General features: G+C 37.3%; 1 protein-coding gene across 1 annotated transcript in view; it reads left to right on the top strand.

Moving 5' to 3' along the window:
- The window catches only part of igsf5a (immunoglobulin superfamily, member 5a), an 83,013-nt gene that overhangs the window by 26,031 nt on the left and 38,166 nt on the right, over positions 1-18,816 (top strand). The window lies entirely within an intron of this gene.

The raw sequence follows: 18,816 nt of genomic DNA, 5'->3' as shown, positions 1-18,816 counted from the left end.
AACATTCTATCCATTCATCTTCTCCAGACCATTCACTCATCCACCCATTAAACTGTCTATCAACATCTATTAAACAATCTGTCTATCAACATCCATTAAACTCTCTGTCTATCAACATTAATTAGACTATCTACATTCAACTTTTAAATTATTTACTCTGTCTCAGGCTTTAAGAGTACTCTGGCTCTCTTAAGACTAGCCAGTTAAATTGATTACACCTGTGTCAACTACTCTCAGAGAGCTGTATCAGTGTCTCTCTTAACAAGAATATAAGGCACATTCCATCCAACCTTCTATCCATTCATCTTCTTCAGACCATTCACTCATCCACCCATTAAACTGTCAATCAATATCTATTAAACAATCTGCCTATCAACATCCATTAAACATTCTATCTATCAACATTAATTAGACTATCTACATACAACTTTTAAAGTATTTACTGTGGGTCCCTCTCAAGCAGCGTTTATATGTCCTCCCTCGCTCCTCGATCCTCAATGATCTACATAAAGAAAGATAGAAGAAGGGCTAGACTATCCCATTGTTGCCGCTCCATCATTCTTTAAGTAGATCAGTGAGGAGCGAGAGAGGACGCGTAAACGCTATGAGAGGCACCTTCTGTCTCAGGCTTTAAGCATACAATCTCATTAAGACTACAGATCCTGTTTCACTACTTCCTCTGTCCACAACTGTTTCAAAATAAAGGTCCTCATTGCAATAATACACTATTAAATCATTTAACCATTGAAACTACTCAACTATTGAACTGTTCAACCATTCCAACTGTCAGTTATCATCCACTATGCCTCCAGTCAACTACATGAAACCTCCATGTACCTAGCAACCAACATAGCAACCATTTAAAATTAAGTGTTTATGACCGTTTCCATAGCAACCAACATGATTATACTGCAGTAACTTCTTGTTTCCTGATAGTGGCCACCATGGATACCCAAGCAACAAATGTTTCAAAATAAAAGTCCTCACTAGCAAGTTAGCTAGGTTAGCATAGTTAGCATTGTTAGCATAGTTAGCATTTTTAGCATAACTGCAAAAAATCATCAACTAAGTTAGCTAATCAACCTGGTTAGCATTGTTAGCAAATTTAGCATTGTTAGCATAGTTAGCATTTTTAGCATTACTGCCAGAAATCATCGGTTAAGTTAGCTAATCAACCTGGTTAGCATTGCTAGCATAATAAGCATTTTTAGCGTAACTGCTAGAAATCATTAACTAAGTTAGCTAATCAACATTTTAACATGAATAGAAATCATTAGTTAAGTTAGAACTGGAACGTTTCATCTTTAAACTGTCTACCTTCACACTATCAACTCTCTGTAAACTATGCAACCACCATGTTTACCCTAGCTACATCTTAGTAACCATATCTACATTATCTATCTATTTTTGCATTTTCATGCACTGGTAATTCCTTGGAATTGCATTTCTAGTTCCTCTTCTTCTTCTAACGCTCGCAATTCAGCTTCAACCGTTTAACGTAGAAACTTCATTCAAACGTTGTTGCGTAGGTCTTGCTCATGCCATGTGTGCTTTGTATTTTTCAACTTTGTAACTTTTATACTTTTTAAACTATGAATTAAAAAACGATTTCCCCATAGATTTAACATTGAGCTATTTCCCCATAGACTTAACATTGCTCATTGTGACATCACGGCAGCAATTAGAATCTTAGGCCAGGTGGCCGGCCACCTGGGCACCAACTGTCAGTTTCTCTGGCTTTAACCATACAATCTCTCTGAAGACTACATATTCTGTTCCCCTGTATCCTCTGCGCACAACAGTATCAAAACTAGAAAATGTAATTCCATGGAAGGAATTACCATTGCATGTAAATGCAAAAAGGTTGTTGACTGTGTAAAACATATTGTATTAGGCCTATTATAGATAAATAACAATAACCCAATTACAATTCCACTGAAAAGTCACATTTAAAAAGTGATTTATGAAAATGCATCAAAATTGTGGATATAGGCTTATATGGAAAATAACTCTTCATTTATTAGAATTTAAAAAACTGACATGAAGTTGCCAACTTCAGACGAGTTGCAAGAGCTGACACTTTAGTAGCCTTCAGTGAAACGACTAATGCAGGTTAAAAGTAGACCATAGGGCCACGCAATACGGAATACAATCTCAAACAACGCCAATCAACGATGATGCAGCAACAGGTACATATCTAGCAAATGTAACGTTAGCTTACAGTAGGCCTAGGATACTTTATGTTGGCTACAAATTTTACACGATGAGCTAGTATGTTCTTCGAAGTGTGTTCAGGTGCGTGATTGTCCTAATAGGAATGTACAATAAGCTTAGGTTTTTAATTTGTGAATGATACCGAAAGCTTTAAATGATTGCCTGGCTGGCAAGTCCCTATATCTGAAACGACTACTGTAGCTTGCTAAACCCTGTTCGCCTTGCAGCCTACCCCGACGTTAAACGTTAGCCTGGAGCAAGTTTGGTTGTCGTTAGCTAAATACAGTTGACGTTAGGTTAGATTGTCTTTAGCTGTTGATAACGTTACCGAGAGCAAACCGGTTAGACTACTGTAACGATATAAACAAATCAAGTAAGGAGTAGCCTAACAGGAGACAAGACGACAACGTCCTGGATTACAGTGGCATGGTAGAATGTTTTCACAGCTGTAGACGTAAGGTAACATTCACGTTTAGCCTGGTTCAGCGCAGCGGTGATGCCATGGCTTTGGATCAGAGATCCTTGATTAGCCTACTGACAGCTGAGCACTGACGTAACAATTAGTCTTTGCCGCCAAAGGGTCTCAACGTTAACTCTATGGGAGTTTTTAATTCTTTTATCGTAAATATCTCAAAAAGTATAAAGTTCACAAATGTGAAAAATACATAGAACAAATCTCCGTTACAAGACCTGTGTATGAGTGTTTGAATGACGTCAAACGATTCAGTGGTTTTAGAGCCTTTGATAGTTGATTTTGGTCGGAAGCAGAATAATAATTATAACGATAATAAGAAGAACAGGGATAACAGTACATTGCATTTACATGCAATGTAATAAGTTCTCCTAATTCCATCCAACTTTATATCCATTCATCTTCTTCAAACCATTCACTCATCCACCCATTCTAAACAGTCTGCCTATCAACATCAATAAGACGCTCTACATTCAACTTTTAAACAATCTACTCTGTCTCAGGCTGGCTCTCTTAAGACTAGCCAGTTAAATTGATTACACCTGTATCTGTATCCACTACTCTCAGTAGAGAGCTGTGTCTCTCCATTCTACAAGAATATAAGGCACATTCCATCCAACATTCTATCCATTCATCTTCTTCAGACCATTCACTCATCCACCCATTAAACTGTCTATCAACATCTATTAAACAATATGTCTATCAACATCCATTAAACTCTCTGTCTATCAACATTAATTAGACTATCTACATTCAACTTTTAAATTATTTACTCTGTCTCAGACTAGCCAGTTAAATTGATTACACCTGTATCAACTACTCTCAGAGAGCTGTATCAGTGTCTCTCTTAACAAGAATATAAGGCACATTCCATCCAACCTTCTATCCATTCATCTTCTTCAGACCATTCACTCATCCACCCATTAAACTGTCAATCAATATCTATTAAACAATCTGCCTATCAACATCCATTAAACATTCTGTCTATCAACATGAATTAGACTATCTACATACAACTTTTAAAGTATTTACTGTGGGTCCCTCTCAAGCAGCGTTTATATGTCCTCCCTCGCTCCTCGATCCTCAATGATCTACATAAAGAAAGATAGAAGAAGGGCTAGACTATCCCATTGTTGCCGCTCCATCATTCTTTATGTAGATCAGTGAGGAGCGAGAGAGGACGCGTAAACGCTATATGAGAGGCACCTTCTGTCTCAGGCTATAAGCATACAATCTCATTAAGACTACAGATCCTGTTTCACTACTTCCTCTGTCCACAACTGTTTCAAAATAAAGGTCCTCACTGCAATAATACATTATTAAATCATTTAACCACTGAAACTACTCAACTATTGAACTGTTCAACCATTCCAACTGTCAGTTATCATCCACTATGCCTCCAGTCAACTACATGAAACCTCCATGTACCTAGCAACCAACATAGCAACCATTAAAATTAAGTGTTTATGACCGTTTCCATAGCAACCAACATGATTATACTGCCGTTACTTCTTGTTTCCTGATAGTGGCCACCATGGATACCCTAGCAACAAATGTTTCAAAATAAAAGTCCTCACTAGCAAGTTAGCTAGTTAGCATGGTTAGCATAGTTAGCATTGTTAGCATAGTTAGCATTTTTAGCATAACTGCAAAAAATCATCAACTAAGTTAGCTAATCAACCTGGTTAGCATTGTTAGCAAATTTAGCATAGTTAGCATTTTTAGCATTACTGCTAGAAATCATCGGTTAAGTTAGCTAATCAACCTGGTTAGCATTGTTAATAAAGTTAGCATTGCTAGCATAATAAGCATTTTTAGCGTAACTGCTAGAAATCATTAGCTAAGTTAGCTAATCAACATTTTAACATGAATAGAAATCATTAGTTAAGTTAAAACTGGAATGTTTCATCTTTAAACTGTCTACCTTCACACTATCAACTCTCTGTAAACTATGCAACCACCATGTTTACCCTAGCTACACCTTAGTAACCATATCTACATTATCTATCTATTTTTGCATTTTCATGCACTGGTAATTCCTTGGAATTGCATTTCTAGTTATTAAACTTCTTCTAACGCAGCCAATTCAGCTTCAACCGTTTAACGTAGAAACTTCATTCAAACGTTGTTGCGTAGGTCTTGCTTATGCCATGCCTGGTTTGTATTTTTCAACTTTGTAACTTTTATACTTTTTAAACTATTATTTAAAAACTATTACAATTTCCCCCATAGACTTAACATTGCTCATTATGACATCACGGCAGCAATTAGAATCTTAGGCCAGGTGGCCGGCCACCTGGGCACCAACTGTCAGTTTCTCTGGCTTTAAGCATACAGTCTCTCAGAAGACTACATATCCTGTTAACTGTTTCCTCTGTCCACAACTGTTTCAAAATAAAAGTCCTCACTGCAATAATACACTATTAAATCATTTAACCATTGAAACTACTCAACTATTGAACTGTTCAACCATTCCAACTGTCAGTTATCATCCACTATGCCTCCAGTCAACTACATGAAACCTCCATGTACCTACCAACCAACATAGCAACCATTAAAATTAAGCGTTTATGACCGTTTCCATAGCAACCAACATGATTATACTGCAGTAACTTCTTGTTTCCTGATAGTGGCCACCATGGATGCCCTAGCAACAAATGTTTCAAAATAAAAGTCCTCACTAGCAAGTTAGCTAGTTAGCATGGTTAGCATTGTTAGCATAGTTAGCATTTTTAGCATAACTGCAAAAAATAATCAACTAAGTTAGCTAATCAACCTGGTTAGCATTGTTAGCAAATTTAGCATTGTTAGCATAGTTAGCATTTTTAGCATTGCTGCTAGAAATCATTGGTTAAGTTAGCTAATCAACCTGGTTAGCATTGTTAGTAAAGTTAGCATTGCTAGCATAATTAGCATTTTTAGCGTAACTGCTAGAAATCATTAGCTAAGTTAGCTAATCAACATTTTAACATGAATAGAAATCATTAGTTAAGTTAGAACTGGAATGTCTCAACTTTAAACAGTCTACCTTCACACTATCAACTCTCTGTAAACTATGCAACCACCATGTTTACCCTAGCTACACCTTAGTAACCATATCTACATTATCTATCTATTTCTACATTTTCATGCACTGGTAATTCCTTGGAATTGCATTTCTAGTTCTTCTTCTAACGCACGCAATTCAGCTTGAACCGTTTAACGTAGAAACTTCATTCAAACGTTGTTGCGTAGGTCTTGCTTATGCCATGTGTGCTTTGTATTTTTCAACTTTGTAACTTTTATACTTTTTAAACTATTAGTTAAAAACTATTACAATTTCCCCCATAGACTTAACATTGCTCATTATGACATCAAGGCAGCAATTAGAATCTTAAGCCAGGTGGCCGGCCACCTGGGCACCAACTGTCAGTTTCTCTGGCTTTAAGCATACAGTCTCTCAGAAGACTACACATATCCTGTTAAACTGTTTCCTCTGTCCACAACTGTTTCAAAATAAAAGTCCTCACTGCAATAATACACTATTAAATAATTTAACCATTGAAACTACTCAACTATTGAACTGTTCAACCATTCCAACTGTCAGTTATCATCCACTATGCCTCCAGTCAACTACATGAAACCTCCATGTACCTGGCAACCAACATAGCAACCATTAAAAGTGTTTATGACCGTTTCCATAGCAACCAACAAGATTATACTGCAGTAACTTCTTGTTTCTTGATAGTGGCCACCATGGATACCCTAGCAACAAATGTTTCAAAATAAAAGTCCTCACTAGCAAGTTAGCATGGTTAGCATAGTTAGCATAGTTAGCATTTTTAGCATACCTGTAAAAAATCATCAACTAAGTTAGCTAATCAACCTGGTTAGCATTGTTAGCATATTTAGCATTGTTAGCATAGTTAGCATTTTTAGCATTACTGCTAGAAATCATCGGTTAAGCTAGCTAATCAACCTGGTTAGCATTGTTAGTAAAGTTAGCATTGCTAGCATAATTAACATTTTTAACGTAACTGCTAGAAATCATTAGCTAAGTTAGCTAATCAACATTTTAACATGAATAAAAATCATTAGTTAAGTTAGAACTGGAATGTTTCATCTTTAAACTGTCTACCTTCACACTATCAACTCTCTGTAAACTATGCAACCACCATGTTTACCCTAGCTACACCTTAGTAACCATATCTACATTATCTATCTTTTTTTGCATTTTCATGCACTGGTAATTCCTTGGAATTGCATTTCTAGTTATTCCACTTCTTCTTCTAACGCACGCAATTGAGCTTGAACCATTTAACGTAGAAACTTCATTCAAACTTTGTTACGTAGGTCTTACTTAGGACAGGTGTGCTATGACTTTTCAACTTTGTCACTTTTATACTTTTTGAACTATTAGATAAAAACTATTAAAGGAGTCATAGAACGCATTTTTTGACCATTACAAATTGATCTTTGAGCCTAAATAATGCCATATGTAAATTTGTGGGGCTGAAAACGCCCCAGGAGCACTGCTAGATCGCCTAATACAAGGTCATAAATAAGCCTTGCAATGAAACAGTTTGTTTTTCCCGCCCACTCAGCAAGTTCATGAATATTCAAATGAGATGCGCGCTGATTGGTCTATTGGCCGATATGTCCTGAAAGTTGATTGGCTCAATCCACCGGTCTGAAGCTAGAGCAAAATGAAACTATGTTTACTGCTGGTAAATAAAGCCAAAGTCTTTGATAAAGCTATCAACAATGGATTTAAATAAGGAATACAGCCGTACATGTATAAACCGAGTCAGAAGAAGGTTCTGACGAAGATGAAGTGCAGCAGATTCCCCAACAGAATGAATGTGTTAGATTGGTAAGTTTTATCAGTACATTTCTTAGTATAGTAACTCTCCAAAGTTAGCTGTAATAACGCTAGCATTACAACGTCTCTGCCATAGACCACATATCTAGATACTAGCATCGTAAGAGCAGTTTAACAAGAATTATTAATCGAAGGTATGCAAATGAGAGGGGCCGAGGGGTGTATCTAAAGGGGGATGGGCGCCTATTACGTGTTATCTGAGCTCTGTTCAGATTGGAGCATTTCAACACGGCTGTTTCTATCATGGAGGTATTATAAGAACTGGAGAAAGTGAACAAGTCCCGCCCCCATTCATTTCAATGGGAATGCTAGGCTAGTGAAATGTGCCAAAATTGAACGATTTTTTCAGGCTTCAACATGGCGTTTCAAGGGGCTTGTTTCCGGTGCCGTTTTACTTAGCCAATTAAGTGCCAGGTTACCGATTGACGTAAGGTACAGAAGGAGAGCTCGTGCCCACACTAAGCTCGTGCATGAGCTGAGAGTGGAACAGCCACCAATCAGCATGAGTAAAACGCAGGTAAAACGGCACCGGACATGATGTATTTCTGGAAAATGGCGACGAGGAAGTGCTTTGCTAATCGGCAAAGCTAATCAGTCAAATCCTGACCCCCTGGTTTCTATTTCCCAATTTGCATACGAAAGCAGGCGGGGGACGCGGTAAAGTCTTTGGTGTTGTCCTTTGGACACTGCTCGCAGCCTAAATTCAACAGTAACAAGGTGAATGTGGTTTTGAATTCTAGGACTCCTTTAACAATTTCCCCATAGACTTAACATTGCTCATTATGACATCACGGCAGCAATTAGAATGTTACCCCAGCTGGTCAGCCACCTGGGCACCAACTGTCAGTTTCTCTCAGGCTCCTCTCTGAAGACTACATATTCTGTTCCCCTGTATCCTCTGCGCACAACAGTATCAAAATAAGTCCTCCTAATTCCATCCAACTTTATATCCATTCATCTTCTTCAAACCATTCACTCATCCACCCATTCTAAACAGTCTGCCTATCAACAACATCAATTAGACGCTCTACATTGAACTTTTAAACAATCTACTCTATCTCAGGCTGGCTCTCTTAAGACTAGCCAGTTAAATTGATTACACCTGTATCTGTATCCACTACTCTCAGTAGAGAGCTGTGTCTCTCCATTCTACAAGAATATAAGGCACATTCCATCCAACATTCTATCCATTCATCTTCTTCAGACCATTCACTCATCCACCCATTAAACTGTCTATCAACATCTATTAAACAATCTGTCTATCAACATCCATTAAACTCTCTGTCTATCAACATTAATTAGACTATCTACATTCAACTTTTAAATTATTTACTCTGTCTCAGGCTTTAAGAGTACTCTGGCTCTCTTAAGACTAGCCAGTTAAATTGATTACACCTGTGTCAACTACTCTCAGAGAGCTGTATCAGTGTCTCTCTTAACAAGAATATAAGGCACATTCCATCCAACCTTCTATCCATTCATCTTCTTCAGACCATTCACTCATCCACCCATTAAACTGTCAATCAATATCTATTAAACAATCTGCCTATCAACATCCATTAAACATTCTATCTATCAACATTAATTAGACTATCTACATACAACTTTTAAAGTATTTACTGTGGGTCCCTCTCAAGCAGCGTTTATATGTCCTCCCTCGCTCCTCGATCCTCAATGATCTACATAAAGAAAGATAGAAGAAGGGCTAGACTATCCCATTGTTGCCGCTCCATCATTCTTTATGTAGATCAGTGAGGAGCGAGAGAGGACGCGTAAACGCTATGAGAGGCACCTTCTGTCTCAGGCTTTAAGCATACAATCTCATTAAGACTACAGATCCTGTTTCACTACTTCCTCTGTCCACAACTGTTTCAAAATAAAGGTCCTCATTGCAATAATACACTATTAAATCATTTAACCATTGAAACTACTCAACTATTGAACTGTTCAACCATCCCAACTGTCAGTTATCATCCACTATGCCTCCAGTCAACTACATGAAACCTCCATGCACCTAGCAACCAACATCGCAACCATTTAAATTAAGTGTTTATGACCGTTTCCATAGCAACCAACATGATTATACTGCAGTAACTTCTTGTTTCCTGATAGTGGCCACCATGGATACCCTAGCAACAAATGTTTCAAAATAAAAGTCCTCACTAGCAAGTTAGCTAGTTAGCATGGTTAGCATTGTTAGCATTGTTAGCATTTTTACCATAACTGCAAAAAATCATCAACTAAGTTAGCTAATCAACCTGGTTAGCATTGTTAGCAAATATAGCATTGTTAGCATACTTAGCATTTTTAACATTACTGCTAGAAATCATCGGTTAAGTTAGCTAATCAACCTGGTTAGCATTGTTGGTAAAGTTAGCATTGCTAGCATAATAAGCATTTTTAGCGTAACTGCTAGAAATCATTAGCTAAGTTAGCTAATCAACATTTTAACATGAATAGAAATCATTAGTTAAGTTAGAACTGGAACGTTTCATCTTTAAACTGTCTACCTTCACACTATCAACTCTCTGTAAACTATGCAACCACCATGTTTACCCTAGCTACACCTAAGTAACCATATCTACATTATCTATCTATTTTTGCATTTTCATGCACTGGTAATTCCTTGGAATTGCATTTCTAGTTATTATTAAAGGTTGGGTACGGAATTAGCAAAACGGACGGCAGAGTTTGAACATATACAACCTCAAGTCCCGCCCTCCATGCACGAGCGACAATTCAAATGCGCAGCGCGAGAGCGAGCCAGGCTAAATGAAATGCCATCCTGGCGTCTACAGCACTATGAGCTCTAGTCTCCATACAATCACTCACATCAACTTCCCCAATTACATTCTTTATTCACCTCCAAAGGGTTGTAGTAGGCCTACATATGGTTCAGTAGCCATAGGTGTGTATATTTGAACAGAATCTGGTTTGTTCTTACCAGGGCGATTATCTCCTGAAATATCCGAGTTTAGTGCTGCCCCGTTGGTTCGCCTATTCCACCGTAGCTCCAAGCTGTTAAGTTTCGATTTCATGTTTACAACATTCTTCGAGTCACGGTAAAATGTAATTTTTGCTACATAGCTTATTTATTGCGTGGGTGATTGAGTTTCCGTAGGTATCCGCTGCCTTAGTTAGTTTGTATAGAAATGAAGTGACACATACAACAAGAGGGGAACATGGACGTGCAGCAGCAGGAAGTTGGTTTCGTTTCTGCACTGACTCGCGGTCACCAGCTTTCGAAAGGGTCGCGCGCGGTGGGGAGGGGGAGTAGGAAGAGGAGTAAGACGTTAGATTGACGAACGAGCTGTGAAATGATGGTATGGGGTGAGGAATTCTATTGGCTGGAGTTTTTCGAGCCCTGCCCGTTCCGCAGATGATTGACGTGTTTAATTTCCATTTCAGTGCTTCCAACTTAGTGGCTATAAGTGGGTTAGGAATAGGATTTCAAGTGATTTTGCAAAAATGGCCAACAAAGCTAATTACAGTGCATGAAAATGCACTGTACTGTTCTTCCTAGGCTTTTTCTTATTACAGTGCATGAAAATGCACTGTACTGTTCTTCCTCGGTCTTCTTCTTCTTATTATTCTTCTTCTAACGCATGCAATTCAGCTTCAACAGCTTAACGTAGAAACTCCATTCAAATTTTGTCGCGTAGGTCTTACTTACGCGATGTGGGCTTTGTATTTTTCAACTTTGTAACTTTTATACTTTTTAAACTATTAGTTAAAAACTATTACAATTTCCCCCATAGACTTAACATTGCTCATTATGACATCACGGCAGCAATTAGAATCTTACGCCAGGTGGCCGGCCACCTGGGCACCAACTGTCAGTTTCTCTGGCTTTAAGCATACAGTCTCTCAGAAGACTACATATCCTGTTAACTGTTTCTTCTGTCCACAACTGTTTCAAAATAAAAGTCCTCAATGCAATAATACACTATTAAATCATTTAACCATTGAAACTACTCAACTATTGAACTGTTCAACCATTCCAACTGTCAGTTATCATCCACTATGCCTCCAGTCAACTACATGAAACCTCCATGTACCTAGCAACCAATATAGCAACCATTAAAATGAAGTGTTTATGGCCGTTTCCATAGCAACCAACATGATTATACTGCAGTAACTTCTTGTTTCTTGATAGTGGCCAACATGGATACCCTAGCAACAAATGTTTCAAAATAAAAGTCCTCACTAGCAAGTAAGCTAGTTAGCATGGATAGCATTGTTAGCATAGGTAGCATTTTTAGCATAACTGCAAAAAATCATCAACTACGTTAGCTAATCAACCTGGTTAGCATTATTAGCAAATTTAACATTGTTAGCATAGTTAGCATTTTTAACATTACTGCTAGAAATCATCGGTTAAGTTAGCTAATCAACCTGGTTAGCATTGTTAATAAAGTTAGCATTGCTAGCATAATTAGCATTTTTAGCGTAACTGCTAGAAATCATTACCTACGTTAGCTAATCAACATTTTAACATGAATAGAAATCATTAGTTAAGTTAGAGCTGGAATGTTTCATCTTTAAACTGTCTACCTTCACACTATCAACTCTCTGTAAACTATGCAACCACCATGTTTACCCTAGCTACACCTTAGTAACCATATCTACATTATCTATCTATTTTTGCATTTTCATGCACTGGTAATTCCTTGGAATTGCATTTCTAGTTATTACAGTGCATGAAAATGCACTGTACTGTTCTTCCTATTCTTCTTATTATTATAGTGCATGAAAATGCACTATATTGTTCTTCCTAGGTTTCTTATTATTATTATTTTTCTTTTTCTTCTAACGCTCGCAATTCAGCTTGAACCGTTTAACGTAGAAACTTGATTCAAACTTTACTACGTAGGTCTTACTAAGGAGACCTGTGCAATATATTTTTAAACTTTGTAACTTTTATACTTTTTAAACTGTAAATTAAAAACTATTAAACATTTCCCCATAGACTTAACATTGCTCATTATGACATCATGGCAGCAATTAGAATGTTACGCCAGGTGGCCAGTCCAGGTGCAGCAGCTCTCTCTCTCTCTCTCAACATACACTGGCTCTCTTGAGACTACATTTTCTGTTCCCCTGTATCAACATAAGTCTTCCTAATTCCATCCAACTTTCTATCCATTCATCTTCTTCAAACCATTCACTCATCCACCCATTCTAAACAGTCTGCCTATCAACATCAATTAGACGATCTACATTCAACTTTTAAACAATCTACTCTGTCTCAGGCTGGCTCTCTTAAGACTAGCCAGTTAAATTGATTACACCTGTATCTGTATCCACTACTCTCAGTAGAGAGCTGTGTCTCTCCATTCTACAAGAATATAAGGCACATTCCATCCAACTTTCTATCCATTCATCTTCTTCAGACCATTCACTCATCCACCCATTAAACTGTCTATCAACATCTATTAAACAATCTGTCTATCAACATCCATTAAACTCTCTGTCTATCAACATTAATTAGACTATCTACATTCAACTTTTAAATTATTTACTCTGTCTCAGACTAGCCAGTTAAATTGATTACACCTGTATCAACTACTCTCAGAGAGCTGTATCAGTGTCTCTCTTAACAAGAATATAAGGCACATTCCATCCAACCTTCTATCCATTCATCTTCTTCAGACCATTCACTCATCCACCCATTAAACTGTCAATCAATATCTATTAAACAATCTGCCTATCAACATCCATTAAACATTCTGTCTATCAACATTAATTAGACTATCTACATACAACTTTTAAAGTATTTACTGTGGGTCCCTCTCAAGCAGCGTTTATATGTCCTCCCTCGCTCCTCGATCCTCAATGATCTACATAAAGAAAGATAGAAGAAGGGCTAGACTATCCCATTGTTGCCGCTCCATCATTCTTTATGTAGATCAGTGAGGAGCGAGAGAGGACGCGTAAACGCTATATGAGAGGCACCTTCTGTCTAAGGCTTTAAGCATACAATCTCATTAAGACTACAGATCCTGTTTCACTACTTCCTCTGTCCACAACTGTTTCAAAATAAAGGTCCTCACTGCAATAATACATTATTAAATCATTTAACCACTGAAACTACTCAACTATTGAACTGTTCAACCATTCCAACTGTCAGTTATCATCCACTATGCCTCCAGTCAACTACATAAAACCTCCATGTACCTAGCAACCAACATAGCAACCATTAAAATTAAGTCTTTATGACCGTTTCCATAGCAACCAACATGATTATACTGCAGTAACTTCTTGTTTCCTGATAGTGGCCACCATGGATACCCTAGCAACAAATGTTTCAAAATAAAAGTCCTCACTAGCAAGTTAGCTAGTTAGCATGGTTAGCATTGTTAGCATAGCTGCAAAAAATCATCAACTAAGTTAGCTAATCAACCTGGTTAGCATTGTTAGCAAATTTAGCATAGTTAGCATTTTTAGCATTACTGCTAGAAATCATCGGTTAAGTTAGCTAACCAACCTGGTTAGCATTGTTAGTAAAGTTAGCATTGCTAGCATAATAAGCATTTTTAACGTAACTGCTAGAAATCATCAGTTAAGTTAGCTAATCAACCTGGTTAGCATTGTTAGTTTAAGTTAGCATTGTTACCATAGTTAGCATTTTTAACATAACTGCTAGAAATCATTAGCTAAGTTAGCTAATCAACCTGGTTAACACTGTGAGCATAGTTAGCATAGTTAACATTTTTACCATTACTGCATGAAATCAGTAGCTAAGTTAACCAATCAACCTGGTTATCATTGTTACCATAGTTAACATTTTAACATGAATAGAAATCAGCAAATCAAAATGTTTCAGCTTTAAACTGTCTACCTTCACACTATCAACTCTCTGTAAACTATGCAACCACCATATTTACCCTAGCTACACCTTAGTAACCATATCTACATTATCTATCTATTTTTGCATTTCATGCACTGGTAATTCCTTGGAATTGCATTTCTAGTTATTATTCTTCTTCTAACGCAGCCAATTCAGCTTCAACCTCTTAACGTAGAAACACCATTCAAATTTTGTCGCGTAGGTCTTACTTACACGATGTGGGCTTTGTATTTTTCAACTTTGTAACTTTTATACTTTTTAAACTATTAGTTAAAAACTATTACAATTTCCCCCATAGACTTAACATTGCTCATTATGACATCACGGCAGCAATTAGAATCTTACTCCAGCTGGTCAGCCACCTGGGCACCAACTGTCAGTTTCTCTCAGGCTAGAGCATACAATCTCATACAAGTGCATACAATCTCTCTGAAGACTACATATTCTGTTGCCCTGTATCCTCTGCGCACAACAGTATCAAAATAAGTCCTCCTAATTCCATCCAACTTTATATCCATTCATCTTCTTCAAACCATTCACTCATCCACCCATTCTAAACAGTCTGCCTATCAACATCAATTAGACGCTCTACATTCAACTTTTAAACATTCTACTCTGTCTCAGGCTGGCTCTCTTAAGACTAGCCAGTTAAATTGATTACACCTGTATCTGTATCCTCCACTACTCTCAGTAGAGAGCTGTGTCTCTCCATTCTACAAGAATATAAGGCACATTCCATCCAACTTTCTATCCATTCATCTTCTTCAGACCATTCACTCATCCACCCATTAAACTGTCTATCAACATCTATTAAACAATCTGTCTATCAACATCCATTAAACTCTCTGTCTATCAACATTAATTAGACTATCTACATTCAACTTTTAAATTATTTACTCTGTCTCGGGCTTTAAGAGTATTCTGGCTCTCTTAAGACTAGCCAGTTAAATTGATTACACCTGTGTCAACTACTCTCAGAGAGCTGTATCAGTGTCTCTCTTAACAAGAATATAAGGCACATTCCATCCAACCTTCTATCCATTCATCTTCTTCAGACCATTCACTCATCCACCCATTAAACAGTCAATCAATATCTATTAAACAATCTGCCTATCAACATCCATTAAACATTCTATCTATCAACATTAATTAGACTATCTACATACAACTTTTAAAGTATTTACTGTGGGTCCCTCTCAAGCAGCGTTTATATGTCCTCCCTCGCTCCTCGATCCTCAATGATCTACATAAAGAAAGATAGAAGAAGGGCTAGACTATCCCATTGTTGCCGCTCCATCATTCTTTATGTAGATCAGTGAGGAGCGAGAGAGGACGCGTAAACGCTATGAGAGGCACCTTCTGTCTCAGGCTTTAAGCATACAATCTCATTAAGACTACAGATCCTGTTTCACTACTTCCTCTGTCCACAACTGTTTCAAAATAAAGGTCCTCACTGCAATAATACACTATTAAATCATTTAACCATTGAAACTACTCAACTATTGAACTGTTCAACCATTCCAACTGTCAGTTATCATCCACTATGCCTCCAGTCAACTACATGAAACCTCCATGTACCTAGCAACCAACATAGCAACCATTAAAATTAAGTGTTTATGACCGTTTCCATAGCAACCAACATGATTATACTGCAGTAACTTCTTGTTTCCTGTTGTGGCCACCATGGATACCCAAGCAACAAATGTTTCAAAATAAGTCCTCACTAGCGAGTTAGCTAGTTAGCATGGTTAGCATAGTTAGCATTGTTAGCATAGTTAGCATTTTTAGCATAACTGCAAAAAAATCATCAACTAAGTTAGCTAATCAACCTGGTTAGCATTGTTAGCATAGTTAGCATTTTTAGCATTACTGCCAGAAATCATCGGTTAAGTTAGCTAATCAACCTGGTTAGCATTGCTAGCATAATAAGCATTTTTAGTGTAACTGCTAGAAATCATTAGCTAAGTTAGCTAATCAACATTTTAACATGAATAGAAATCATTAGTTAAGTTAGAACTGGAACATTTCATCTTTAAACTGTCTACCTTCACACTATCAACTCTCTGTAAACTATGCAACCACCATATTTACCCTAGCTACATCTTAGTAACCATATCTACATTATCTATCTATTTTTGCATTTTCATGCACTGGTAATTCCTTGGAATTGCATTTCTAGTTCCATACCCTACCTTTAAACTTCTTCTTCTAACGCTCGCAATTCAGCTTCAACCGTTTAACGTAGAAACTTCATTCAAACTTTGTTGCGTAGGTCTTGCTTATGCCATATGTGCTTTGTATTTTTCAACTTTGTAACTTTTATACTTTTTAAACTATTAGTTAAAAACTATCACCATTTCCCCCATAGACTTAACATTGCTCATTATGACATCACGGCAGCAATTAGAATGTTACCCCAGCTGGTCAGCCACCTGGGCACCAACTGTCAGTTTCTCTCAGGCTCCTCTCTGAAGACTACATATTCTGTTCCCCTGTATCCTCTGCGCACAACAGTATCAAAATAAGTCCTCCTAATTCCATCCAACTTTATATCCATTCATCTTCTTCAAACCATTCACTCATCCACCCATTCTAAACAGTCTGCCTATCAACAACATCAATTAGACGCTCTACATTGAACTTTTAAACAATCTACTCTGTCTCAGGCTGGCTCTCTTAAGACTAGCCAGTTAAATTGATTACACCTGTATCTGTATCCACTACTCTCAGTAGAGAGCTGTGTCTCTCCATTCTACAAGAATATAAGGCACATTCCATCCAACATTCTATCCATTCATCTTCTTCAGACCATTCACTCATCCACCCATTAAACTGTCTATCAACATCTATTAAACAATCTGTCTATCAACATCCATTAAACTCTCTGTCTATCAACATTAATTAGACTATCTACATTCAACTTTTAAATTATTTACTCTGTCTCAGGCTTTAAGATACTCTGGCTCTCTTAAGACTAGCCAGTTAAATTGATTACACCTGTGTCAACTACTCTCAGAGAGCTGTATCAGTGTCTCTCTTAACAAGAATATAAGGCACATTCCATCCAACCTTCTATCCATTCATCTTCTTCAGACCATTCACTCATCCACCCATTAAACTGTCAATCAATATCTATTAAACAATCTGCCTATCAACATCCATTAAACATTCTATCTATCAACATTAATTAGACTATCTACATACAACTTTTAAAGTATTTACTGTGGGTCCCTCTCAAGCAGCGTTTATATGTCCTCCCTCGCTCCTCGATCCTCAATGATCTACATAAAGAAAGATAGAAGAAGGGCTAGACTATCCCATTTGCCGCTCCATCATTCTTTATGTAGATCAGTGAGGAGCGAGAGAGGACGCGTAAACGCTATGAGAAGCACCTTCTGTCTCAGGCTTTAAGCATACAATCTCATTAAGACTACAGATCCTGTTTCACTACTTCCTCTGTCCACAACTGTTTCAAAATAAAGGTCCTCACTGCAATAATACACTATTAAATCATTTAACCATTGAAACTACTCAACTATTGAACTGTTCAACCATTCCAACTGTCAGTTATCATCCACTATGCCTCCAGTCAACTACATGAAACCTCCATGTACCTAGCAACCAACATAGCAACCATTAAAACCTGTTTATGACCGTTTCCATAGCAACCAACATGATTATACTGCAGTAACTTCTTGTTTCCTGATAGTGGCCACCATGGATACCCTAGCAACAAATGTTTCAAAATAAAAGTCCTCACTAGCAAGTTAGCTAGTTACCATGGTTAGCATAGTTAGCATTGTTAGCATAGTTGGCATTTTTAGCATAACTGCAAAAAATCATCAACTAAGTCAGATAATCAACCTGGTTAGCATTGTTAGCAAATTTAGCATTGTTAGCATAGTTAGCATTTTTAGCATTACTGCTAGAAATCATCGGTTAAGTTAGCTAATCAACCTGGTTAGCATTGTTAGCATTGCTAGCATAGTAAGCATTTTTAGCGTAACTGCTAGAAATCATTAGCTAAGTTAGCTAATCAACATTTTAACATGAATAGAAATCATTAGTTAAGTTAGAACTGGAACGTTTCATCTTTAAACTGTCTACCTTCACACTATCAACTCTCTGTAAACTATGCAACCACCATGTTTACCCTAGCTACACCTTAGTAACCATATCTACATTATCTATCTATTTTTGCATTTTCATGCACTGGTAATTCCTTGGAATTGCATTTCTAGTTATTAAACTTCTTCTTCTAACGCTCGCAATTCAGCTTCAACCGTTTAACGTAGAAACTTCATTCAAACTTTGTTGCGTAGGTCTTGCTTATGCCATATGTGCTTTGTATTTTTCAACTTTGTAACTTTTATACTTTTTAAACTATTAGTTAAAAACTATCACCATTTCCCCCATAGA

The sequence above is a fragment of the Sardina pilchardus genome, chromosome 5 (genome assembly GCF_963854185.1).
Source record: "Sardina pilchardus chromosome 5, fSarPil1.1, whole genome shotgun sequence".
Lineage (NCBI taxonomy): Eukaryota > Metazoa > Chordata > Actinopteri > Clupeiformes > Clupeidae > Sardina > Sardina pilchardus.
Note: the sequence above shows the minus strand (reverse complement) of the source record. Positions and strands in the feature narration are given on the sequence as shown.